General features: G+C 41.0%; 1 protein-coding gene across 3 annotated transcripts in view; it reads left to right on the top strand.

The window, feature by feature from the left end:
- The first annotated feature begins 1,149 nt into the window (after positions 1 to 1,149).
- The window catches only part of LOC120556162 (zinc finger protein 609-like), an 87,013-nt gene continuing 72,801 nt past the window's right edge, over positions 1,150 to 15,361 (top strand). The window contains exon 1 of one of the 3 annotated variants that reach the window (XM_039795572.1): positions 1,150 to 1,666. The gene's annotated coding sequence lies outside the window, so the exon portion shown is untranslated. Of the gene's footprint in view, positions 1,671 to 15,361 lie in introns of all 3 variants that reach the window. The other 2 variants (XM_039795571.1, XM_039795573.1) reach the window with 2 other exon arrangements.

The raw sequence follows: 15,361 nt of genomic DNA, 5'->3' as shown, positions 1-15,361 counted from the left end.
GTGCCTGCCAGCAGGAATGCATTGGAGGCAATGGGAGGAAGATGGAGGATGGATGGAGGATGGTGAGCTTCTGCTGCTTTTCCCCCCTCTGTGTGAAAATGAGTCCATAAATTCAGCCCCCTCCCCCCCTTGCCTCCCCCACTCCAGCCCTCCTTGTGCCTGTTGTCTCTGTTTGTTAGCGAGATGATTCCTTCTGTCATGTCAAAGGCAACATTATCATATTCCTGTTGCCTGGGAAACCAGCGCTGAGAGAGACAACGACTTAAAGCCTTCATGGTGTTTGAAGCTAAACATGAAAGGTTATCCGTGGAGCTGTGAGAGTTGGAATCCTAACATATATGAAAGGGTCTTATAGTTGGAAGCTTTTTATTTTCCCGGCTTACTGTTCACAGAGATATCCCCCTCTCCTTTGTTTGTTAATAGATTCAGTTCAGTGAAATTAGAACACAGCAAAGGTAGCATGTCCAATTTGCCCTGAAGCGTAAAGATCAAGTTTTCCACCATTAATCTCAGTATTTCTAAAATCCTGGCTACGGCCCTGCCCCTGACCACCAGCTACCTGGCTGTAAGTCAACACATTTTGATGCCAGCTGGGCAGTACTCAAGTACAATATTGACATACTTGTACTTTACGTTCTACTCCTCTTTATTCAGAGGGAAATATTGTACTTTTTACTCCACTACATTTATTTGACAGGTATAGTTTTTACGTAAATGATCTGGTTGTATGATATGATATGATGCCCTAGGCTCCTATACTAATCTACCCAGTAAATATCTAAATATCTCAAACTGGCTTCTTCTTTTTTTAACATTGAACTGCTCTCACGCGTATTTGTTAGTGATATAAACAGAATAATACAATATTCCATAATAAAATAACTCTGTGAAGGAGCCATATTCTGCACAATGAGTAGGCTACTTTTGACGACTTTACGTATAGCCTATACATTTTGCTGATTGTGCTGTGAATAATGCTTTGAATTCAGGACTTTTACTTGAAATGGCAATGGTATTTCTACTTTTACTTAAGTAAAAAGGATTTGAGTGGGCTACTTCTTCCACCACTACAGTTGGCCAATCTAGCTCTCTAAAAACAAACAAACGAAGTCACAGTCCATTCGGTGTGAATAATCCAGTTCCACGTCTTGAACCCGGTGCTCCGTGGAGTGTGACAGTTCAATCCGACTGGAGCTCCTCCTCCTGGATTTCCTCCCCGCTGCTGCTGCTTGGCTACATTGTATCAGTTCCCACACGAAGAACTACCACGGCACTCATCCAGAAACGGTGAATACGGAGGAATTAACCTGGATGGGAAGCTATCGGCTGTGGGATTAATTGCCAGAAGGTCGCGGGAGAGGACTGGGCTTGTGTCGGGCTTGAGACGGCACCGATAAAAATAAAAATGCCCTCAGGACTCGGGTTGTTTTCGATGAGGACGGTATCTCGAAGTGTGATGGCAGAAGTCCAGTGAATCGCTGGCCTCCCCTCCTCTCTTGTGTTGGGTGTCTTGGGGAGTACGCTGCCACTGCTTTCTGGTGCTTCAGATTTTTTTTTTTTTTTTTTGTAGAGGTTTTATTATACTTCACATTTAACTGTGATATTTTTTTATGGAGTTCGCACCACCATGGACAGACCAGGGTTTGGAATAGGAGTGGCTAGCTAAGTCAGTAAGTTCCTACATTTATCTCTCTCTTTTTTTCCCCTTCTTTCATTGTTGACTACGACTCGTTAGCCGTCTAACGTTAGCCTTGCGTGCAAAGCAAGCTGGCTAGCTTTACACCATATAGCCAACACAGCATGCAGCAGCAGCAGCAGCGGGCAAGCTAGCCAAGCCTGACTGCACTCTGAGCTCATTGTTTAACTCTGCCAGCAAGCGTAGTAAGGCAGATTAGCTCAGTACACCAAGCTAACTTAGCTATGTTAGCTTCTGGAAGTGTAACTAACGTGTAAAACTGGTAGCTAGCTAAGTAACGCTATAGCACCTCCAATAAAATCGCCAACTAATACTATTTAACTTACATGGATAGTAACGGCCAGCTCGAGGAGAGCAACGATTATTAATGGTTTAAAAAAAGAACACGTGCATGCCCACATTTATAATTTTCCATTAGAGTTCAATGTTAGGCAACAAAATGTTTTAAGGAAACATTAGTTTGACAGAGTTAAAGCTACAGATTCCACTAGTGTTGTGTCTACAGTGTTTCCCAAGCAGGGCACCAGGGACACCAGGGCATCCGTGAGGGGGGTTTTGATCTCAAGATAAACAGAAAATGAAATTATTTTTTTTTACTCTTGAGGTTTCAACACAATGTGAGAATATGTGTGAGACTGACTATTTAGCTTTCACTTCCGCTACTGGTACTGTAACAACAGTGTGTTACACTTCTGAAACAAGGTCTATCTAGAACAAAGTCTTCTCCAAGGGGACAAGATCTCATTAAAATGGTGGATTGTGGTCTAATAAATATGGAAGCCTTCTCTCCAGGTTACTTAGATCCTTTTTGTTGGTTCATGTTCTTGGGGCTGTCCTTTTCTTCCTGAAGTGATTTTAATTTAATGAAAGCACAATTATTATTTTATACAAGACCACTGGACCAGCATGGACCCTGTAGTCCATGCTGTTCCATTAGAGTAGGACTGTGCCACATTAAACACTGGCCAAGTATCTATCTATGGTTAGCTAAAAAGCTAAAACATGAAGACGTTTCTTCAAAACCGTTGCTAACTATAGCCTGCAACCCTTTTATTGCCTTTAAACAGGGTGGTATTCGTCTAAAGTTGACTTAGCCATATTTGCATAGGCAAAATGAGGAATGATGAAGGTTTTAATTGCAAAATAAATTTGTCGTTCCAAATGCACCACTGCCAACAGTTAATCAAATATGATTGGTTGTTCACGTATGTTATTTATATTTCTGTTTTTTAGCACTGTTTAGTGCTTACAGTGCAACTCTTAAGGTCCTCCATCTGTTGTGACTAAATTAATGGGCATCTAGTCTTAGGCTACATTCACGCTAATACGTTTTCGTTTTAAAAACGCTTTACGTTTTGCTGCGTTTTTGCCTTGTGTCCTCACTACTTTTAGAACCCCTAAAACGGAGACACTGGAAACGCAGCTGACCCACTTTTTTGTTTGAAAACTCCAGGGTTGCGTTTTAGTCTGGATGGGTGAAAAAGCAGACTTTTAAAATGATAACGCCCACATTTGCTGATGGTCTCTTCAAACCCGACATGTTCTTCCTTGATTCCTCATGCCCCTATCACGTGACCATTATCCAGAATGGTTAATTAAACATGGATAACGAATTACAGCCCTTTCTGACCTTGTTGTCGGTTCTAGCAGCTGTTGGTAATGCTACTACTGCCTGCATGCGCAAGAAGCAAACTATTATTTGAGCAATTTGCAACCATTCCCCTGTCCAACGGCGTTATCAGCCTTACACCGCGCCGATTGGCCAGTGTACGGGACTGGTCTGTGATATGTGTTTTGAGGTGTGTTGGTATTGACGGAGATTAGTTCTGATGCAGTGCTAAAACGTTAGTGAAGATAGATTCTTTTTGTTTTTAAAGTGCTGTTTGAAAATGAGAACATAGTGGTGTGGATGTAGCCTTAGTGAGTGTGTGTGTATGAGGGCAGGTCTGTCCGAATAACAACTGGACACGTCCAATAACTAAATAGTCTAAATAGTTCTACTTGTTGTTAAATTGCAATGTGAGCGGCAGCCAACGGGGGGGTGCATTATGTCGGCAGGATCATTTAAAAGGCAACCTACTTTTTTTTTTTTTTGTACAGCCCTATTTCTGATACCGTGGTGGCAGAAATTTTGCTGTGGTGGGCCGCCACTACAAAATCTACATAGAGGAAACCCTGTGTATCTTGGTCACAATTCTCTCAAAAACTAAACTAAGGGATCCAAGTCTGTTATGTGTTTTAAATGTCAAAAACAACAACATACTATTACGATATATTGTTAATGGATTTTATACAACCAAAATTTGATATCAGTGTGAGCCGCACAAATCCAGTATTAGTCGGGTATACTACCCACCCAAGGATTGGCTAATTTTGTCCACAAATTAAGGTGAGCGCTGCCAAACCATGGGTTTTCAATGTGTTCAGTTGGAATGGGTGGTTTGTCTGTTCATTGAAGTCGGTTGCTGAAATGAATCACCTTCTGTCAATGCTGTTTGTACAGACCTAAATGCACCAATCACCAAAGAGAGGGAAAGGAAACTTGAAATATTTGGCAGACAAACATTTAACTTGTTCTGAGAAAGCCTTAAACATTTCAGGCTAATGCTGCAGTTCATTTTAAGTATCAGTTTGGCAGCTCCATGTGGCGATACATATCTGTGCTGGTGATACTGATAAAGGAAAACCTTAACATAAATGCAAGATAGTAATCCGCCTACACACATTTGTAGTAATCCCTGTGCTCTTAATCCACTTTGTTCCAGTGTTTCATGCCATAAACTAGAGCTGGGCAATATATCGCTATTATATTGATATCGTGATAGGAGACTAGATATTGTCTTAGATTTTGGATATCGTAATATGGCATGAGTGTTGTCTTTTCCTGGTTTTAAAGGCTGCATTACAGTAAAGTGATGTCATTTTCTGAACTTACCAGACTGTTGTAACTGTTCTATTATCTGCCTTTACCCACTTAGTCATTATATCCACATTACTGATGATTATTTATCAAAAATCTCATTGAGTAAATCTTTTTTGAAAGCACCAATAGTCAACAATCCAATATCGTTGCGGTATCGATATCGAGGTATTTGGTCAAAAATATCGTGATATTTGATTTTCTTCATATCGCCCAGCCCTACCATAAACATGGCTGATTTACACCATGCGTTAATTCAGTTGTTTCGGAAGTTCTTAGTTTACCAACCCGTTAGCTAGCAGCAGACTTCTGGTTTTGTAGTACCTAACGCTTTGTCACAGAGGTCAGAAGGCAACAGCCGTCGGTTTGCTTGCGGTTAGGTGCAAATGACATTACGTTCTCATTTGCATATTAGTGACGCCATCACGCAATTATTTGCATAGCAAAAGCTTAGTGGTTGTTGGTTGCAGCGAGGGAGAGAACACTAAATCAGAACTCGGAGAACAGCATGTCCCCATAATAATAATAATAATAATAATAATAATGGATCACGCAAGAATCGCGGGATCACATAACACGAAAATCCATCTTCCAGGTCAGGCTTCAAGTAATGCGTATGTGCCCGGACTGCAGCAAACCAAACTAATCAGCGTCCGGCGAGGAGCTACTGGCAGCTTCAGGTGTGGTTTAGGCGTGTGCGTCGGCCGCGACTGATCTTTCCAAACAACACAAGCGAACACGATAGACAGATGGTTTATCCAATCCCCTGCCAGGTATTTTTATTTTTTTAAAAACGCCTGCCCTTTTCCAAACCGTTTCGAAAATGCTTTGGTACGGGGCGCGTGAGAAGATCAACTTTACTAGAGCTACTGTAATTTGTCAGCTGTGCCTATAAATGATTCAGGCCTATTTCTTAGCCTGTAAAATAGTTTTGTCAGTATTGATTCCTTGCTTTTTGGATTGATTTTTATACATTTTAAGGTTGTTTTACGTTGAGACCTGTTATTACTTATTCTTCTAATGTTGTACTCGTCATAATGAAATCAATACAAGAGATAGTAATATAACACTATCGAGCCGAAAGGGTTTCACGTTGCCAAGGATTCCCCCCCCCCCCAAATTGAAATGATGTAGCTGGCATAATAATAGTTGGCGCACTGGTGTTCCTGTTAATAATTGCAGTACGTCTTCAAAACAAACGTTTATTTGTTCTTATTTTTTCATTTTCTTACAAATAAACGTCAGTACTAGCTCACTGTGAGGCAAAGAGCTGGTGCTGCTTCCTTACCAGCCCGACTACCTTTTCAAAGGCAGTTCCTCCTCAAATATGATTACATGTTTTAGTAGTAATTTGTTTTAATCATTGAAAGGGTGTTAGGAGCCTAATTGCAGCATGTCAGGCACATTTTATGCAATCTGACAGAGCCATCGGTTGTAAAGTGGAAGGGAAATTTAGGACTCCAAGCTCCACACAATAACATGACATTTTATAGTTTCAGAGACGTGTAAAGCCTGAGGTGAACATAAGAGCAATGCCCATTGAGGAAACGACTATTACCTTATTCACCAGTTTGATTTCTATGATAACTGAGCTGCTGGAACGTGTCCTTTTTCAGTTGGGGTGGGGGGGGGGGGACATGGAAACAACTGATGGTAGTTTAGGCTTTCACTCAAATGCACAAATGGGTTTTTCTGTTGGCTAGAAGAAAATATTAAGTCAAGGATCTGCAAAAACGGTGAAAGTTTTGTGTTGATTTTGAACAGCCTTTCACATTTTTAAAAGCCGTTCTACGTCAGACCGGCTATCAAAGAAACATTGTAGAAGAAGAGAAGTTAACAGTGTTTGTTTAGAGGACCAGGGCATCAGATTAGTCCAGGGGAAGGGGATTATGTTGGCTTTGTAAGGCTCCCGTCATCTCATGGCCTTACACCAGCTGATGGCATCGTAAGAAAGGATTTAGCCCATATCCTTAAAGGTAGCTGATAATTTAAAGGCTTTCCGGCACCTTAAAAACACTTGAATGAAGGCATTTACTTTAAGTGAATGTACAACCCCATATGCACTTATATCCTTGGGTTTTTACTTATAAAGCATGCTAAATGAGAAGCGTATGCATTCCTTAATTCCCTTAGTGCAGCGGTCAGTCCATATTAAACCTCATAATGTAGTTAGTGTCATTAGACAGGTCGAGATGTGGATGGAGTAACCTTTTGTAGTTTCTGAATTTCCCCTCTGGGGATCAATAAAGGTGTATCTTATCTTATCTTATCTTAAAACATTATACAGCATTTCCCCAAGTTTGAGATTTATTCAAAGTGATCTCCCCCCCCCCCTCCCCAAGTGATGGGGCTTTGGGCTTGTTTAAGTGCTGGTTGGAAGCTCCAACATCCAAGACTTGAGAGTCTGCATCATTACATGACCTGACTTCCAGATGGTAGTCCAGTAATTGTAGATTAAAATCAATCCAACTGCACACAGCACTTTTTACTGCATTTAACAGGAAGAATTAATGCATGAACGCATTTTAAAAAAAATCAGTTTGGGTAGTCTCAGGATTTAACAGTCAAGTTTCGTTTTTTTTCTTCTTTTTTTTAGCCCTTTTTAGATGTCTGTCAATACACATTAGAGCTACATCAATCAAAATAAGATTAGTCGGCAACTACTATATCATATTTTGAACTAAATCTCAAATGTGAAAATGTGCTGCTTTTTCCATTTCTTAACATAATAGTAGTCCGATTGTCTCTTGATGGCATTGCCTTCAAACTAAATGATTAATCAAGAAAATAACTGGCGGATTAATGGATTCTGAAGATAGTCCTTAGTTGCAGCCTTTAATACAGAATCCAGTGCAATCTTTTTATTTTCTGTTTTATCTCCAGCTGCATGTTGCACACGTTGCCTAAAGTGGGCTCCCATTAGAATGTGTTTAGTAGCATTTGAATAGGTCTGCATGAGAAGGTAGCCTGCATCACAACTTTTACTGTGATGGGTTCAGTGTTTTGTATTGTGCTCTATGGTGTTTGGTATAATAACCGTTGTGAGAGGAGTGCCATCTGGAGCTGTTGTGAGTGGAAGGTTTGAACAGCATTTGGATGATCTCTTCATCTCCAACAGGAACAAAATGCGGAGGTTCAAATGCAGCCTTCAGCCAATAAGAGGCACCTGAGAAATATTTAAATGTTGCAGAAATGGTAGCAATGGAAAAAACGTCTCACTACACTCGCAGACCTGCACCGTCTTTGAAAACATCATTAATTAAAACGGCTTGTTGCTCTTTTTATTTGCTCTTTTTCAAACGTCAAAGCACCGTGAGGTGTTTCTTTTAATTTAATTTTTTTTTTACTTGAGATGCAATGGGTTAGAACAAACAAAGGATCTGAAATGGATCTGCGTTTTGAATATTTTTTTTGCTTTATTTCCTGGAGCTGCTATTTGTAATGTCGACTAGATGGGACGTTTGTCATTTGAACTGTGAAGTCGTATCATGGGTCAAAGAATATGCAAATCTGCTTTGGTTTTTATAGCACTGAGTGGATTCCTCACCAGCGAATTGCCAATTACAGCAGGAAAGAGCACCCTTTTGAATGCTTGTTGGTGATTTGCCAGAGACTGGTGATCCATCTTTTCCCGGGATGCAAGCCCAGGTTACTCTCAACTCCCCCTCCCTCCACACACACACACACACACACAAGATATAAAGATATTGTCAGCTTTTGAGTGCTGCAAAATTGCTGTCTCTTTTGCCTTCGGTTTGAAGTACCGTCCTCTGTGTTCTTAGAAAGGAAATTGTGAGTCAATTCAAGCAGATTTTAATAGGTTGGATTTTATTGTTGTGTTGTCATAACGAAGCCCTGTCAAATTGCAAAGTATGTTTAACATGCAATTGCTTTCAGTACTGTCTTCATTCATCCACTCATAAGCAACGTGACCTCGTTAATCACTCTCGCTTCACTTGTCCCTGACACTGGTGATCTTTTCACTGCAAGATACACACGATGACTTTCCACCTACAAATGGCTGATTAATATACCAGCGTACAGGAAATTCAGACTGATTTCACAAAGTGGCGTAATGTATGACACTCCAATTCGTAGGCCATTATTGGCTTGCTATCAAGACACATACTCGCTTTTTAGCGTGTTTATCAACGCCGTTTGGCCCCCATTGACTTACATTACCTTGCGGTTGCGTGTGAATTGACGCCGTAGCGAGTAGTGTGAACACAGGACTTTCACCCAGGAGAGCGGGGATCGTGTCCCGCGTGTGGCGTTTCCTTTCCACGTTTTGTTGTTTTACTAAACCCAGCCGGTTCTTCTTTTCCTAAACCCAACCCGCGTGTGACGTTTCCTAAACCCAACCGTAGCCTCGCGATAACACGCCACGTGGCTTTAGAAAGTGGCGTGTATGTTTACGCTGTGACGTTGCAGACTGCCGTCCGCCGTATACAGCGTAGAGATAACGCGCCATTTGGCTTAAGCAAGTGGGCGTATATGTTTAAAGTGCCCATATTATGAAAAAAACACTTTTTCTGGGATTTGGGGTGTTATTTTGTGTCTCTGGTGCTTCCACACACATACAAACTTTGAAAAAAATCCATCCATGCTGTTTTGAGTGAGATACGGTTTCTGAATGTGTCCTGCCTTCATTCTCCTAGTGAGCTGTTCAAAATCGGCCCGGATTGTGAAACGAGCTGGCTGACCACAACCGTTAGCTCGTAGCGTTAGCGACGCTAATGCTAACGCTAGCATGCTACCTTGTTCTCAATCGCAAAGCACTGCTACAACACACACAAGTTCACCATAATCTACAAAAGAACTACTTACATGTGCGCCCTCATTTAGAAGTCTCCCAGCTAATCCTGCCTTGTAACTGACCGAAGTTAGAGAAACGGGCTTTATTTTACTGTCTCTAGAGTTAGCTAGCTGACATGATCTACATCAGAACTACTGCGCATGTGCGAGTGCAATCAAAGATAGTACAGAAGAAGAAAAGAGGTCTCACTCTGTAGCTAAAACAGAAACCAGGTGAAAAGAGGATCTGCAGCAGTGAGAGAGAGCTGTGCAGTACAACAAAAATATGGTGTTTTTTGAAAATTAAACCATGTAAACCTATTCTGGTACAACCTTAAAATACAGTTATGAACCTGAAAATGAGCATAATATGGGCGCTTTAACGATAAGTCATGATATCACGTTGGAAAACGATATGAAATTGTTTCGCTGTTCTCCACTTCATTACTTTGTTGAGAGAGAGCAGTTCAGTCTAGTGCCCTCCCAGATGCTGTAAGCTTGATTTTTAGCTGTCTTTTACAAAGATACATTTTTGAGTTGATATTATCGTAGAGCAAGAAAGGTCTTGTGATGTGTGGGAATTCCTCAGAGCTACATCAATACTTGAGCGAGGCGGCAGTGGGTGGTTCTGAGACACTGTCCCCATTGCCCTAATCATACTGCAGAAAACCACTATTCTCTGTAGAATCAAAGAGAAAGCATAGGCTCTGTCGGATGGCACAGGCATCACTTGTGATATTGACGAGTAATTGAGAGAACATCCACAAAGGGCAAAATTGCTGTACTCTAAAGTGGAAACGGATGATGAAGTGGAACTTCAATTCAAATGTCAATACTATATGAAAAAGTAGTCATTGTTTTTCCTTTCCACAGCTGTGTGAAGTATTACTAACCGAGTTTCTGCTATGCTGTTTCACCTCACTATCTGAACACACATGGTGAACCAAAACGTTATATCCATTTTACTTTAAAACCTATTCCCATCAAAGCAGCTTTGTTTTATAGACCACCGAAGAGTCGTAATTTCAGGCTCACAGTGATCATGTCCAGTTCCTTATTTATTTTTTTTTTTTTTTACTGAGCATGGATTAAAAACTGGACTGGTATTACAGGCTTTAGTTGATTCTCCTTAACATATTTAAATATCATGGGGATAGTTTATTAGGCAATATGTGTTTTCAGTTGTTCAACAGTGAAAACGCAACTAAAGAAACTAGTACTGGATGGTTTTTTTCTTTCTGCTTTACACTTGTGTAGGTTGATTTCAAAACTGGTTCACATCTGTGTTCTATCAGTTGCAAGAAATCCCCATTAAGTCTACCAATTTTGAGCAAATTAGTCAGTTTTGGCGTGCACTTGCAGGCAATCGTATGAGGGCCCTTACGGTTCGACAGTTATGGTAGGCCAGTTGCCCTCGGCAACCACATTTTGGACCAGTGACAACCATTTTGTGAAGTCTGGTTGCTGTTTTTGGTTAACCAACACACTGATTTCTCTTGTCCTTGGCATTAAATCTTGCACCTTTTGCAAGAAAAAGAGTGCTACTGTTGTGTTTTGTTGAAAATGTCCAAATATCTGCAGGGGATTAGTTCTACCTCGGGGACCTCTGCAGTAAATCAAATGCAAGCAAATAAAGCAAAACCCTTGCAGTAATCAGACACTTCATTCACATATTAAAGCAGTGTTTCCTTTAGGATTTTAGCAGTGGGGGCAGGTCTGTCCGAAATGTCCGCGCGCAAAATGTTTTACGTAAGAAACGGAACTGACACATCGTTGCAATATAAAAACAAATATTGTATTTATATTTATTATCCACCGCGGTGACGTTTTTGGTTGAGCGGTTCGTTTAATAGTCGACTCGGAAGAAAGCGAACGTTTTGACAAACTCCATCAACACAACAGTATGTGGAGTTAAACTGGACGCGCCCAATAACCTCTGAATAGTTCTACTTGTCGTTAAATTGCAATGTGTCGCATTATGTCGGCAGGATCATTTAAAAGGCAACCTCGACTACATTTTTTTGTACAGCCCTCTTTCTGATACCGTGGTGGCAGAATTTTTGCCATGGTGGGCCACCACTACAAAATCAACATAGAGGAAACACTGTAATAGAAAAACAAACGAACATGAATGACACTGTATCTGCAGGCAGTGTACATTGTTTGCTTCTGGCTTCAGTGCCATAATGCTTACTGCACATGATGATAAAAACGTTTGCAGTATGGACATTTGTCTAAACAGTCAGAGAAGCAATCTTGTGGTTTAAACATAAGTGGATTGGACTGTCCCGACTAGTTTTGGAAAAATATGGGTAATGTATCACTCAACAGCTTTAGGCAGATTTATGCCTCTATTGAGATGTTGTGGTTTCTACGTGCAGGGCAACGGGCTACATAGAGACCACAACAACTGTGATCTTTGTGTTTTCTCCTACCTTTTTTCCATTGCTGGTAGGATTTCTGGCTAGGTAAGACAACATGAAGCAGGTTGTAAAAATAAATAAAAAATATGCTTGGTTATCCTCCTTTTCAGTAATGTTAGAAACCATTTCCCATGAAGTCCTTCTAACCACGATGAGCTCGGCCCACAACAAAGGGAATAAATGAAGGCAAAGCTCAATTACTTTGGGTGTGTAATAAATGCATGACACCGCCTGATAATGTACAAAACATCCATCTATTGAGGTAGCGGTGCCATGACAATCAACGGGTTAAATCCTACGCTGAACTATAAATCAGTTCCCACGCCGTAGGCATCTACTGCAGGAGCAGTGAAACAAGTCGACAGAGAAGCATAAATTCAGCTTTAGTGTTATTAGTAGTAAAGTGAATTATTGAGATCCTCCAAGCTGTGAATATGTCAGACTAAATATGAATATGTAGTATGGCACTGCTGAAATGGAGCACTTGTGCCATCGTGAATGGTTGTCTTTGGTTTTACTTGTACCATACTGTAGTCTGCCAAAGAAAATAGATTACGTGCTGACATAAAAGGGAGAATATGATGTCTGACAGTCTAGTTTGCTTTGCATTTTAATTTGGCAGGCACCATAAAAGAAGATTGATGATGTTGGAGAGAAGGAAAGCAGACAGCCAAGTAGAATAGGAGAGGTAGATGGATAACTGAAGGAAGTCAACATTATTTACAATCGGAGGAAAAAGCAAGCAAACCTGTGCCCTTTTTAGTTTTCAGGTTGACTGAGCATTTGAGATCTGACCTAGCTGACTTGCATTTTTTCAAGGTGGATGCACATGTGACTTTGTCATTTCCTGTAATGGATGACTCATGAATGGACCATGGTGGCAGCAAATATGTAAACAAGGCTGTCAGACATCTGAATAAGGCAAACATATTTAACATTAGGCGCTGTTTTTGATGTTTCAGCATGATTACGTTGTGAAATATAACACAAGGAAAACTAGCCCGACTCTTCCCAAGACCCGCATATTGCTATTTTGCAACATGGGAACTATGGTTGTTCGCAGCAGTGTAGTTCCAGGAGTTTAAGACCAGTGCGCGCTGTGTCTAAAAATTGTTGGATGAGGGATAATGGGAGTGAACATTGGAAAAGGTTAAGCAAATTATGCTGCACCAATAACCAACAATACAGTATTGGAGTAAAATACGAAAGTGTTGCAATACAGTTAAGTCTGGTTTTTCATCTCCATTCTGGGTGTAACTTACTATCTGTGAAATGTAACCTGTCACTCCTCCACTGCCTTACATACATTTTCCAGCATTTCAAATGCCAGCATTGATTGATTGTGTGCGTGCGTGCGTTAGTGTCAGCACTCGCTGTCAGATGTTACTGCCTGCTTTTGTGGTTTTAGGAGCTAGATGTCAGTTGCAACATGACGTTACATAAGGTGGAATGACAAAAGGGCCTATTTAATGGGATGTGAAATAGAAATATTAGAAAGAATTGCCAGTAATTGATTCTACACTGTCAAAAGCTTGCAGTAATACTGATCAATTATAAATTGGGTCTAAATTGGTGCTTCCTCCTGATACTCATCAATGTTTGAATGTGACACTTGTGCCTCTCGGGAACAGATCGCTGTTGCATTGATTTTGGAAAGCTACCATGTAAGAGTGACGTTATTTGAAGCCTTTCTTATTGACTTGGCCTCTGATAGGGCGCGTTCAGAACAAATAAAAAAAAAAATTGTCGGGGTTGTGCGGCAGCGGGAGTGTCACTTTAATTGCCCATTTGTGAGACGTCCTGTTGTGGGTTCCCATTGTAGCACAAGTGGACTTGTTTTCCGTCCGATCGTTTATGGATCTCAACCTTTCCGACTGCACTTAAAGGCAGCTTCATTTCACTGAGAAAAAGAAATGAGACCGAGGGACTGTGCTTTGTGCTGGAGCTTGTTGCAGGAAACAGTCAGCTGTTACACTAACTCCTGGGCACTTAAGTTTTTTTTTTAACTCTCTTGTGGCAGCGATCGAGGCACTGAGGTTTACTGAACGGGGCTCTCACACCGCCTCAAAACGGATTGCCAAGTCAGATCGGCGGTTACATGACTGGCCGTCGCAGGGTGACGTCGGGTTGCGTTTCTCCAAAAGTTAAATCTCTCTCAACTTTTAGCCCCAGGCCGCCTTGGGTTTTTTTCCCCTCGTGCTCCTCCGCAGCCTAAATGCACCACCCCAATTCAAAATGAATGGGAAGACCTGCGTTTTCTGACGGGACGCCTGAGTGCGTGTGAACGCAGCCTCAAGCAGCTTCCTGGAAGAAGGCAGGCAGTTAGGTTAGGTTAATGGTTGTCCATGCCCTCTAGCTAGCTAGACGTTCACGTGGCAACGCCTCAACTGTCCACAAACAGTGTAGGAAATTAGTCGCTCAGCAGTGGCCTTTTGTCTTCTCATAGTTAGGCCAGTGTTCTCTGTGGTGCTGTTGTTGCTGTAATACAGATTTCTGCTCATCGGTCAGTAGGTTAGTAGAAGATTCAATATGGATAAAACTAGTTTAACAGTTTGAGATTTCCAGAGAAGTTATAAATACATGTGGCTGAATGCCTTGTGTGCAGATGGTCATTTCAGCAGGAATTTGCTGGAATCCGGCCTGGCAGGCTGCCTGTGCAGGAATGCATGTAATAAACAATACACAAAAGACTGAAGCGAAGAAATGGTGTCTTTATCTTATTCTATTATATATAAACACACACACACACACACACACACACACACACACACACACACTCCCACAAAGACCCATAAAGAGACACACATAACGAGCAGTGTTAGACAAGGGACTGTCTGCTCTTTAGCCTCAGGCCTTGTCCTTTCACAACTCTTCCTACTCCCTCATTTGTCAGTCAGTATTTAAGTAGAAAAACAAACTTACTTTTCTCAACACATTTATTTAACTCCTCTTCTGTTTACATTCTGGATTGAGGAGAAAAACCCCAATATAACTTTGATTGCTTGAGTGGGGAAAATATTCCACATGGACACTCAAGATAATGCCAATTTACAGTTGGTACGCTTTGAACGCACATACCGGTCTGTCACCGGTATGTGCATGCCCTACCCTAAATGTATCTACTGCTTCTCGGAATTTAGTTGTATCCACAATGAAGTAAGGACCAAATAACATTAAGTTATAATTTCTTTTGAGATTTGCTTTCTTGGTAGCACACTTTTCTTCTTGTGCACTGTCTTTCAAGCGCTTTAAACCACCCCTAGTTTAACCAGGAAGCAAATGGGAAAATGCTTGATTTATATATGAGCGTGAGAGAGAGAGAATTCTTAACAAATGTGTACTCGCACACAAACTACATTTTGTAATATGCTAACCTGTGTCTGTTAAGCAACTGCAACATAGCTTTAGACAAAAAAATCTTTATAATTGGTGTTTGGATTGTGGTGTTATACGTCTTGAAGCCTGTTGATTTTCTCCTTGTTCTATGTAGACCTGGTTTTAGTATCTCAGGAATAAAATGCAGAACAT

This window comes from Perca fluviatilis, chromosome 3 (genome assembly GCF_010015445.1).
Source record: "Perca fluviatilis chromosome 3, GENO_Pfluv_1.0, whole genome shotgun sequence".
Lineage (NCBI taxonomy): Eukaryota > Metazoa > Chordata > Actinopteri > Perciformes > Percidae > Perca > Perca fluviatilis.
The sequence above is the reverse complement of the archived record's forward strand: the minus strand, read 5'-3'. Positions and strand labels throughout refer to the sequence as shown.